The 13,195-nt window shown below is 36.3% G+C and overlaps 1 long non-coding RNA gene across 1 annotated transcript; it reads right to left on the reverse strand.

Moving 5' to 3' along the window:
• Positions 1-7,391: 7,391 nt before the first annotated feature.
• Positions 7,392-12,403, reverse strand: LOC120086175. Its single transcript, XR_005484158.1, has 3 exons — positions 12,105-12,403; positions 11,809-11,909; positions 7,392-7,846 (listed from the first exon to the last, which is right to left on the reverse strand). It is a non-coding gene; the product is annotated as an uncharacterized LOC120086175 (long non-coding RNA).
• Between the last annotated feature and the right edge of the window lie 792 nt (positions 12,404-13,195).

Here is a 13,195-nt window from a genome sequence, read left to right on the forward strand (position 1 = left end):
GAAAATCCTTGCTATGGTAGCAGATGGCGACGTTGAGGATCCGTTGTCTTATAAGAAGGCAATGGAGGATGTTGACCGGGATGAATGGGTCAAGGCCATGGATCTCGAGATGGAATCGATGTACTTCAACTCAGTTTGGGATCTTGTAGATCAGCCTGATGGCGTTCGCCCTATAGGTTGTAAATGGATCTACAAGCGCAAATGAGGTATTGATGGGAAGGTATAGACATTCAAGGCTCGACTTGTGGCAAAGTACCCAGGTAGAGAGAGTCGACTTTGAGGAGTCTTTCTCGTCTGTTGCCAAGTTAAATTCGATCTGCATCCTCCTGTCCATTGCAACTTATTATAATTATGAGATCTGGCAAATGGACGTCAAGACGGCCTTTCTGAATGGCAATCTTGAGGAGACCATTTATATGATCACAGTTGTAACGCAAATTTTGATAGGTTATGATTGATGATGTTCTAAGCTCGAAATGATGTGATACTACCGCTAGATATGCGTTAATGATGGTTGTTCACGTAGTATGCCATGCATTGTCACAAGTTTCCTTACGATAGAACCAAGTGTAATTCCACTGCAAGTTTCTCGGTGTGATTCGAGGTCAACACGGGACTGATTTAGGTTATTGTGGTATGTTCATGATATATGCGACCAGGTTTTCAATCTTTAAAAATGTGTTTGTACAGGTATATAAATTGCGATAAAATAAAGTAAAACAGTAAAGATGCGATAATAAAATGAAATACAATAAACCTAAGCTAGATGATGCAAGATACAGGCTTCATGTACAAGATGCTGGGTTCAAGGCTGGTTATGAAAGTTGTGCAAAGACGTGGAATGCGGCGGCAAGTCTTATGAACAGAACAGAAAGAGAAAGACAAATAATATAACAACGAAAGTTCTCAATTGCGTTGAAGCTACAAATGTTGTTCCGCTCTTCTCTTGGCGTACACCTTTCAGTGATCAAACGCGATCCCACATGTCTGTGGTGAAACAGAAACTAAGGTAATGAACGCAAGGTTGCTTCCATGTCTGGAAGTACTACTTGCTTTAGTTAACGCATTCTTTTGACCTTCTCTCGATAGATCAGAATGGCATCTTCACTTCTGCTCTCACAGGTGAAGATGTCGTATAGCATGCCTTAGCTAAACACATTTTATACCATTAACACAGATTAAGTACTTAGTTAATTCATATTGCTTATTAGGGAATTAAGAAGACATCATGAAGAAAATGATTGATGAGTGAACGGAAATAGACAGAAAATGATAAATGAAAGCTATCGAACATTTAATATCTCTATTAAGTGTTTGATACATGGTGTGTGAATGAAAAGAGAATGAGAAAGTGAAATACAACGATGAAAGAGATAGAACAGATACGAACAAGTGCCAATGTCTTGGCACTGATTCGATGGAGATCTGCTTGCCGGATAGGATGGATTTGATGGTAGGAAGAGCTTCCCTCTCAGTCTTGCTCCACCGATAGCAGGGATCTTTGCATAGAGGTTTCAATCGGGTGTTGGCAGGTTAGATATGAGATTCACCTCTCGGCCTTATCTCGTCTTCTTCCTGGATTTCTTCACTTATGCACTCAACTCAACCTTTTCTCTCAACAGTTTTGTAGCATTTACCCCATATCCTGTGGCATTCTTTTTCTCTGAAATCAATGGGGTATTTATAGGTGCAGTTCTTTGACTCCAGCCTTGTGGTTCCCACTTGATTGTCATGGTAATTCCGAAGATGGAGGGATATTATTCCTTCTATTATGCAATCAGACCGTCAATTCTACACAACCGTTAGTTGTACACGTGTCTCAATCCTCCATTTTTGTGTTGCTCAGTTGCATCTTTCGATCATGGATTCGCATGCGGTGTTGTTTTTATTACCGCATGCGGTTGCACATAGCTCTGGATCGACTGTCGCATTGTGCCGTCATTGCGGTAATCGTTTCTTCATTGTTGATTGACGGGCACAATATGACAGAGATGCATTGATCAGTTTCTCGTGAGCCTTGAGCGCAAGCGGTGACTTGGTCTCCTGCAAAACAGAGTAAAATTCGGCTTGTCTTCCATCTTTATGGTGTTAGTGGGTGTAATTGCAAACATTTATAATTATTGTAATACTAGGCTAATTTTCTTACAGTCGGTGCATATTCACTAACTTTTGGTCGCAAAATCTAGATAAGGTGGCATAAATAACTTGTATTTCTACAAGTTATCACACCCCCAAATTTAGATGTATGCTTGTCCTCAAGCATATCTTCTACTAAGGCAATCATGCTCAATTCCTATCCTCTATTTTTATGACGATTGATTGCTTCGAATGTTACACTTAGGCACATTACTTGACATCGCAATTTCCTTCTATCCTTGTTAATTCTTAGCAAGCCCTACTTTATTCTTCTATATGACAAAATTCTGCTCAAAGATGCTTTTCTAGTTTTCAAAATAGAATGTTTATCTCTTCTTTGTCAAAACAACTTGATGTGTCTATATGCGGTGAGCAAAACTTTGCGTCATTTATTCACTTAGAGACTATTGATCATGGTTACACTCTTTGTTCTGGCTTATCCCCATGGGTGTCATGCGAACATCCAACTACGGTTGTGTACTAATTTCAACTTTAACTCATGATAATCAGAGGAGTTGTCTCTTGCATCCTTTTATTTTTGTTTTTGTTTCTTTGTTTCTTTATTTTTTTTTTCATACTGCGTTATTCTTGGAAACCCACCTTCGTTTTGGCTTGCTCCTACGAGTGTCATACAAACATCCAACTACGAGCAGACTTCTTTCACAACTAAACTCTTATCAAGTGAGGATAATTTTGACGTTTTCCCTTGCGCTGACATTGGAGTTTTGCATAAAAATATATATATATTTTTTAAAATGAAAATGGACACATTTTCTTAACTACAACATAATCTTGATCTCATCTGCTCAGACCTTCCCCACCTCCAAATTTAAAGATAAGCAAGGTTCTCATTGCGTTGTTTGGAGAGTCTAGACAAACACTTAGAAGAAAATTTCAAAAAGAAGGTTTGAGCAGAACTTTGAAAGATAAAAGGTAAAGTACTGCTAAACTAAGTATTAACTAAGTGTTAGTCGAAGTTTACTAAGTATGGGAAATGTTTCTAAGTATAAACAGGTAATACATCATAGCAACGCAATGAAGATCGTAAAAATAAGAGATTTAGAATGTCACAAAAATTAACAAAGGAAGACAAAGAAAAAGGCACAGGCAAAAAGTGGAGTGGATATATACTCTGATTGTATTGACTATTAACAAGGTATACAAATAAACTACAAATAAACGCATTACAAAATTTTCTATTGCCTGTACAAGAATCAAGGAATTTGATTACTTTACAAATTTGATTCAAAAGGGTGCATGATTCAGAATTCACACCATACTTCCAATAAACGCAGATACATTTTTTGCCGAGCACGGGCAACACCCATACATCCCCGTAACACACCCCTTAACCAACGCATTTCTAGAGGATACCTCAACATCGTGCATTTGGCTAAGGACGGGCAAAGGACAAATGCGAGCGCAACATACCCCTCACCGCAATGCATTTGGGTGTACTGGATGCATAGTGTCGCTTACTTATTATACCCACCTTCTCATAGTTTACTTTCCTGTCTTCTTAATTCATAAAAAACGCCAGTCGAAAAGACCTTGCGGTGATTTATCCAATCATTCACAACAATTATATGACCGGTGCTACTAAATTTAAGATAGGGAGAAACATGCAAAATTAAATTGGAAGGAAATACAAAAATATTAAAGATCGATTCTACTAGACAGTAATTGATCAGATTTAGAAAACGGTAAAAGAAAGCTGTAAAGAAAGTGAGTAAACATAGATAGGAAGGTCGATTGAAAGAAGTTCTTAGAGTTACCGCAATCGCTTTCCCTGCAAGCGGTTTAATCCTGCTTGCCCAAGTCAATGGTGTCCATATCGAAGTCACCTCCATAGTAGTGCTTAATCCGTTGACCATTGACTTTGAATGCGCTGTTCCCATCTAAAGTTGTTAGTTCCACTACGCCATGAGGAAATATTGTCTTGATTCGAAATGGCCCAGACCAGCGAGACTTCAACTTTCCTGGAAACAATCGCAAACGCGCATTGAATAATAATACCTGCTGACCTTCGGTGAATGTCCGGTCGTGTATGCGGTCATCATGCCATTTCTTTGTCTTCTCCTTGTATATCTTACAATTTTCATGGGCATCCCTTCGCCATTCGACCAACTAATTAAATTGCAGCTTCTGGACTTTCCCCACACTAGCTAAAGCTTCTTACATGTCCACATCGCCTTATGTTCCAACTCAAGCGGCAGATGACAAGCTTTTTTGAAGACCAGGGCGTATGGAGACATGCCAATTGGTGTTTTGTAGGCGGTCCAAACATACATTTTTAAAAAATTCACCCATCAAAACCAAAATTAACATTATTGAGTACTTAAATCACGCTCTGATACCAATTAAAAGGATAGACTAGCATGCAACTGAAGCAAACAAAATCAATAAGCACTCTAATTACATTTAATTTGAGTTCTAAAACATGCAAATTCAAGTGGGTTTCAAATTACATATCTTTTGTGATGAAATCTCCTAATTCCAAGCTGCTATTCGCTCTAAATCAGTTCCAAATCGACATTTCAGCATTTGGAGAAGGCCAGTAGCTGCTTGAACTATGTGGTGGGATTTGTGTGTGATTCATGTGGAAACACCTCATACTTCAATGAAGTGGGGTGTTTCCACTTTTGAAAACCAAAATTCAATTTTACATATTTTTCAAAACCTTAATTTCTATTTGATTAATTTATAATTAATCAAATTCCAAAATTCAAAAACCAATTTCTCAAATTGAATTTAAGATTGGAAATTAATTTTATTTTTTATTAATTAAACAAATTTAATTAATTGAATAATTTGAATATCAAATATTAAATTAATCACACATTTAATTACAAACATGAATCTTATTCATGTAATTGATATTTAAATCAATATTTAAATATTATACACTCTCCAATTTCGTTTAATTTTAAAAAATTAAACGTTAATTATTTCGATTATAATTATGCAAACCCTAATTTGAATTTGAACTAATTCAAACTCAAATTCCCTATTTTCAAATTGAAAATCAATTTGATATTATTCCAAATTCACCCATTTAATAATTCAAGGAGTTCATATTTTACGAGCTAGTAGAGGGACCTTATGGACCTACAGATCATGAGCACCAACGATTAAGATTAATTTGCTAAACTCTTTAGACCGAATTAAATTAATCAGTATTCGTTAACTATCGAGTCACACCACTATAGCTCGATAGTTGCACTCTCCTCACTGTAGATATATTTGTGTCTACACGATATAACCATAAATAGTAAGTCGACTATTCATAGGTTGTTCCTAATATCGATTGGGTCAATGTGTTGTTTTACCCTCGATATTATGTCTTATTCCTTAAGTTCCAATTGATCTTCTAATGAACAATTGATTTATGATCCAATTACTAAAATCAGATCCCTCTCAAGCCAGTGAGATGGTAAGGCCCCTTGTTCAAGACCTGGATACAGTACTTAAGAGAACAACCTTTCTCCTATCCCTAAATCGAGTAGGCATGAATTTCGTCTTGCACCATATGTCCCCAGTTTTCTACCCGGTCTTATCTGTGAAATGGGAGGTTTATTGAGTCGGCGCTGTTGAGCCAACCCTCACCTATACAAATCTAAGGATAATCCTGAGTAAACAGAAATTCATAGCTCAGGATTAAGATCAAGTCACCTAGGTCATCTAAGTGAAATAGTTAGTCTTAAACAGTAAACAACGTTATAAAGTAAGAGTGACTTATTTCTTGGTCGGAGGTAATTTGATTGTATATGATGTGATTGGTATGGTGTATGAGATATATCAAGTGAAGGATTAATGTAAATTAGATTTACATTAAGTACCATGAAATAGAAAAAGAGTTATGGTTTATATGTTTCATGAGATGAAATATTAAAACTATAGGTTATAAATATAGTATGTTAAGTTAGTTATCATATATATTTATAATAATGTTAGTTATTGGATAATTATCTTTTTTCTCTAATAACCAATTGAGTAGAAGGTTATTGGTAGTTTCATGATAACCGTGAGATAAAAGAAAAAATGTTTTCCTAAATTTAGTACTTGTTGAATTGAGATTTCTATTCTCGGAAATTACGCACGTTGGTTGTCACATAAATGAGATTTACTCAATGATAGCTGAAGAAAGACTAGACGATCATAGAGTGATTCTATACGATAGTTCACTCAACTGGCCTTAGCTAAATGATCGTGCAGCTTTTGCTAAACGATCGCATAACATTTGTTAAACGAGTGGGCATCGTCTATACGATAGACCTTGTCATCTCTCACTTGCTCAATCGTTTACACGATTGTTCCTTCGGTCTCGTCCTCTAACCAAGTCCACATAAAGCCCACAGTTCTGGATTCTCACACCAAGAATACCAAGGTAGCCATTGTGGTGGTGTCGTACTCAACTCGACATAGTCGAGGTTTTTGGGAGGCCATTCGTTGAGTTCTTTGTGTTCGTGATCTTGGAGATCATTCTATTCGTGGTCACTGTGATCGTGTTGCGTTACGGTTGTAGTGTTTGAGCATTTGGATTTGCAGTCTTGCTGATTGTTCGAGCGTTCATGATCAAGGGTGTTGAAGATGAGTCTTCAAAGGTATGCATAATTATATCCCTTGATCTTAGTAAAGCATGCTATAATTTTGTTTGGTGCATAGCCTGTATGTTTCTATTTCTTGATTGTAATTGTTAAAGTTCATATCTGATTTCCTTCACACACAACCTCATGCATTAATGCTTCCCAACACCAATGCATGCCTTCTCTTGGCTTCTATACTTAGCTAATTTTTCACTTGTTAAACTATTTAAAACTCATCCGAGACTAGGTTTTTCTAACATTTAGAATTTTCTTCCTCCATCTTCCTACTTTCTTTACTTCCTTTCACAAATTTACTTTAACATATCCTTAGTCTTTTCATAGCATGCCCATTATATAGTTAAGTAGGAAAAATGGATTACGAGGTTTACATACATATTCAACAACTTTATTGAATAAACATCAATAACATCTTTATTACTAATAGAATATGTTTTTACAAACTACGAGTTTTAGGACATACAACCTAAAAAATCTATCTAATGATTTCCTTTCACTTACAATGGGACCTTCGTTTGAGGTGCGCTCTTACAATGGATGCATTGTTAATGGGGGATGATTTCACATTGTAGAGCGTGATAGTCGTCCGGCTACACAAAATAGTGGCATCCTAATGGTCGGAGAGATCAGCGGTAATGAAAGTGTTGATAATAATTTTAACGATGTCTTAGACGAAGTATTGGATTTTCAATAGGCGAACAGAAGACATGTTTTTATGTTCAAATATAGATGGTTTGACACATATAATGTCACACCCCCTCCCAGATTACCCTCTTAATCTGAAAGAGGATATGACCGCAGTAGTTACTAGCCTTGCTGCCAGCACTCACCACCTTAGCCTTCTAATCTAAATGCCAACCTATTAAACATTAATAATGTATGCTACCTTAAGATTCTATAAAATATTATATAAACATAAGCATACAGCCATGACATAACGTCTAAGGGAAAAATATCCACAGATGGTCCCAAACAACTCTAACAAAGCCCTAGTCCCTCTCAAAACATGTGTACATAAACAGATCATCAACCTAAGTCTTCTTAATAAGCCGAGTCTTTCAGTGACAAGCAGCAGCAGGATCAACCTTGAGGAATATGACCGCTACCTGAAAAAAAAAGAAACACAGGAAGTCTATGAGCTAGTAGCCCAGTGAGTGACTATAGAATCGTATTACATCATGCCTTACATCACTATAAACATGTAAATATACTAATCAGTATCTCAAGCAACTGTCTCTAAATATAGCTTTAAATCATTCTTAGACATCATTAAACAACATTATTCCTTAGTTGAGAACGAGCCGACAACGCTCTAACTCTCAACGTCTATTACCGGCCAAGAGACCCATACTTCGGCCTCCCTTCGGTGGTGCATGGCCTAGGAGACACATACTTCGGCCTCCCTTTAACTACCTACGTGCACGTGGAGTTTTCTGAGTACCGTCAATACCTTAGGTACCGGCCAAGAGACCCATACTTCGATCTCTCATGGAGTTTTCTAAGTACCGTCAATACCTTAGGTACTATTACCCAAATACCTTCTTCATGTCCTTCAGTATCGGGTTATTTCGTCACATCAATTTAAGTTTCATTGCATGTAATTTACACAAGAACTCATTCTATCATAGCCTTCCTCTAGGAAGCATATTTCAACATTAGAAACTTAACTTTTGTAATAATTTCACAACATACCTTGGCCTGTATTAAACATATATAAGCCGGGAGAGATACGTTAAGCTATTCATTTAACCATTTGTTGCTTGAGGAAGTATAAATTCATCATTAGCATCACTGCAACTTACTTGGCCTTATATGCACAAGTATTGAAAGTATTAAGTTCATTTCATCACTCACAGCTCGTCGGGGCTCTTAACGGTCTATACGCCTCTCCTAGCTCTTCTTGGCTTGAAAGGACATAATTCCCGGTTAAATTACTTAGAATTCTTAGCAAAATACCTCAAATAATTCATTTACTAATGGAACTTCCATCAACAAACACAACACTGCTAGCGAGATAATCATCATGAGTGAATTCATCCTTATGAGTGAGATCCCCATGAGCGAGATCCTCCTCATGAGGAAGATCCTCATGAGTGAGATCAAGCTTTTCCTAGCAAACTTTCATCCTAGCGATACTCACCTTATCAGCGAGATTCAGCCCAATTCCTAGCGAGATTTCCTTCTTGAGCGAGATCCTCAGCACAAAATTAGCGAGATTTTCTTCATAAACGAGATCCTTATTCTCCTTATCTCGCTATAGCTCTCCACGGTGAGCTGTGTGCTTGTTCTTCCTAAGCAGCTGTCTGCTTATGTATAGATTCTCTGTTACAACTTTAAAAATCATAACTCAAAATCTAAACCTCTTTTGAAGAAACTTCCTTCTACAAACTTGTTTAGAATTGAGTTAATTTCAGCTGAAAATTCCTTATAGTTTGGCTTGGAGTTTCCAATCTTCAACTCGGACCCTGATAATCCGAGATTCTGCCTCCTCTGTAATTTCTTCACTTCTTGTTCTTCTCCTCCCACAATCTTTCTCTGGCAAGACAACCTCGAAAACTAGATTCTCCTAGCTTTCAAATGACACCAATTTCACTAAATTTACTCATGTCAATTGCCGAAACCAAGCTTTTCAAGTTTCTCTTCCTTTTAATCTTCCTGCCGCCTCCCGAGTTCAAAGATTAGATTGCCACGTCACCCCACACTTAGTGCCTCCAGCCAAACCAATAAATGAGTTTCCTCATTTAATATGTTTTTCCTTCCCTTCCTTCATAATCCCTATAAATAAACATGAATTGCTACTTAATAAATACGTAATATAATATTCCTTTGGCTAAACATGCTTATCTAGGAAACCTAGAGTTCGGGGTTTACAATCATCTCCCCCTTAAAAGAAATTTCGTCCTCGAAATTTACCTGATATGTCATTTGAAAAGTTGAGGATATCTCTTCCTCATTTGCTCTTCAGGTTCCCAGGTTGTTTCCTCAATTCCATGATTATGTTATAGTACCTTAACCAAAGGAATCGTCTGATTTATGAGTACTTGGTCTTTTTTGTCTAAAATCTCGATGGCCTCTTCCTCGTAAGATAAATCTTCTTTGAGGTGTACTGGTTGTGCTGCTAGTATGTGCATAGGATCAGGCACGTATTTCTTTAACATTGACACATGAAATACGTCAGAGATGTAATCTTTTAAAAAGAATGAGTCCTATATGGACTCTGAAACAACAAGGCATCCAACCAAGGAAGACCAGTTCGATTTTCCTTCCAGCTCACAAGTTGAAGTTCATCCTAGAATTGAAAACACTGTTACTATAGATGGACATGTACAACACCCAGATATCCCAAGCACTTATGAATTTAGATCTGAAGGAAAAATTGAAAATCTAGAAAACTATCTTCTTTTTAGGGACAAAGAAAGAAGGACCACCAGACTTCCTTCTAGATTTGCAAGTGTTGATTGCATTTCTTATCATTCTGTTGATAATGACGGTGAAGAATCTAGCAGTTTTGAGGAAGCCCTAAATAGTAAAGAGAATAATGAATGGCTTGTAGCAATGAAGAGTGAAATAGACTTTCTTTACAAGAATGAAACTTGGGAGCTGCTGGCAGACCACTTGGCGAAGGAGTTATTCCTTGTAAGTGGGTTTATAAGAAGAAATACTTCGAAGAAAACAATTAAATTGTGAAATATAAGGCCAGACTTGTTGCCAAGTAGAAAGAGGGAGTAGATTATATAGAGTTCTTCTCTCCAGTGGTTAAGTACATATCAATTAAGGTTCTTCTTTCGATTGTGGCTTGTAAAGATATTAAATTAGAACAGATGGATGTTACTACAACATTCCTACATGGAAGCTTGGAGGAAGAACTTTATATAGAGCAGCCTAAGCACTTTGAGGTTCAAGGGAAGACAGAACTTGTGTGTAAGCTAAAAAGGTCCTTATATGGACTGAAACAGTCTCCTAGATGTTGGTGTACAAGATTTGATATCTTCATCAGCAAAATAAATTTCGTTAGGAGACTATATGATCCTTGTGTCTACTACAGAAAGCTTCCAAATGGTAGTCTAATCTACCTACTGTTATATGTTGATGACATGTTGTTGGTAGGGAAAAGCATGACTGAGCTAAATGATATCAAAGATCAATTGAAAGTTGAATTTGAAATGAAGGACCTAGGGTTAGCTAAAAGAATCCTAGGTATGGAAATCATAAGGCAAAGAAGTAGGAGAGACCTATTCTTATCTCAGAAACAGTATACTCAAAAAGTGCTAGATAGGTTTAATATGTCCAATGCTAAGTCAGTATCTACACCTATGGGTCAACAGTTCAAAATATTTGCCAAGGACTCCCTAAAGACCCAACTGAGAAGCTAACTATGTCAAATGTTCCTTATTCTAATGCTATTGGAAGTTTCATATATTTGATGGTGTGCACTAGACCTGATCTAGCCTACAGTTCAAGTTTAGTCAGCAGGTACATGGGTAACCCTGGCAAAAAATCACTGGGAAGCTACGAAATGTGTATTTCGATACCTAGTGAGATCAGTGGATGGAGGACTATTATACATAAATCCTGATGAGTCTACTTCTAAAAGGGTATGTTGATGCAGATTTTACAGGAGACAGTGATAAAAGGAGATCCCTAATAGGTTACTCCTTTATGTTAAGAGGGAACCTTATAAGCTTGAAGTCTACCATACAATCAGTAGTTGCCCTGTCAATTATTGAGGCTGAATTCATAGCAGTAACAGAAGCAATCAAAGAAGCAATTTGGCTAGAAGGCTTAATTAAAGAGCTAGGTCACACACAAGAATCAGTAGAACTACTATGTGATAATTGAAATGCAATTCACTTAACCAAAAACTAACAATACCATGACAAAACAAAGCATATTGATGTAAAACTTTTCTTTGTTAGAGTCATTATCGAGAAAGGAACAATTATTATACAGAAGGTCTAAACAGAAGACAACGCAACAGATTTCTTAACTAAACCTCTACCAAGACCTAAGTTCGACTACTATTTAAAACTACTCAAAGTAGTAGATTTAACTAAGGGAAAATAACTACCTCACGACAAAGATCTTCAAGGAGTTTTTTGCTTCAAGAGGCAAATGTGTTGAGGTGAATGAAAAAGCTCCAGCTCCTGTCTCCAAGCTCAGCTCCAGCTCCTGCCAAAGACAAACCATACAATTAGAAACTGTTAAACAGTTACAACAAACTAAAGTTGTTAAATGAGCACTCTTGTTATTTCTGTTATCTGTAATAAACTGATATAAATAGAACAAAACCTCTATGATAAATAGTATGTAACAGATAATACACTTAGAAGATAAAATTTTGAGAGAGAGTTAGAGAGTTAATACTCATATTCTGTAGAATCTGAAATTGTAAATCTTGAAGGATGAATAACAGTCTTGAAGATTGTTTCTAAAGTGGATGTAGGTGAAGAATCATCGAACCACTATACCTCCTTGAGTTCGTCTTCTTCTTCTCTTTTCATTTCTGAAATTGCATGTTGTTTTACCCAACAATTGAAGTCAAGAATCTGAGTTCAAACTCATAACCCTAAAGAAAGAAACAAAGAACAGACAGCAATAGAGAGAGATATCTGAAAATAAAAGGTATATCAGTAAGCTGTCACTCGAGCTGAGAAGAAAGATAAGCTGGAAGAAAATAATTACCATCTGGTAAGGTAACGTGGCAGCTCATCCATCATACAATCGGTATCCTTTTTTTTTTTTTTTTTTTTTAATTTTTATAGATTAATCCATCAGAAGAGTTTTGGGCCTTACAACATCTGATCCAAAAGCCCACTAACAAGTTGCAAGTTTAAAGTGAGAATTTATAATGTAATTGAAACAAAACCTCCTCCTAAAAAATGTTCCTACTTAAATTCTTTTTTTAATAGCCATCTATATTGTCATCAGCCTGCAGTGTTAATTTTAATTACCCCATCAATTCATTTATTTTCTTCAATCATCTTTAAGTTTAAGTTTGATTTTTCTTAATCTCTTCAATCAACTACTAATTACCTCATTAATCAAATTACTTGTGTAATGTTGAGCATAAAGACATTTCTGAGAATGAAGATACTCGAACAATGGATTGAAGACGTAATCCAGAAATCAATAAAAAATGAAAACAAAAATATAAATATAAAATCCAAACAATACATTCAAAAAACAAAATTGATTAAAAAACACTTGGGTCCAAATGTATTTTTGTCGGACATATTTATGGATAGTCGCTACTTTTTTACGACGGTTTACTATTTAGTTGCAATAGGCAATTTCGTGACTTATTATTTTTTCTCCGCATTGATAGAGACGAAAATTGAAAATCGTCGCTAATATTTGCGATGATATTATAATAATCACTAATTATATCGCTAAAGGCTAGATTTCTTATAATGTCTCATGATTTTCTCCCTTTCTCTCTTTTACATCTCTAGTGG

Source organism: Benincasa hispida, chromosome 9 (assembly GCF_009727055.1).
Source record: "Benincasa hispida cultivar B227 chromosome 9, ASM972705v1, whole genome shotgun sequence".
Lineage (NCBI taxonomy): Eukaryota > Viridiplantae > Streptophyta > Magnoliopsida > Cucurbitales > Cucurbitaceae > Benincasa > Benincasa hispida.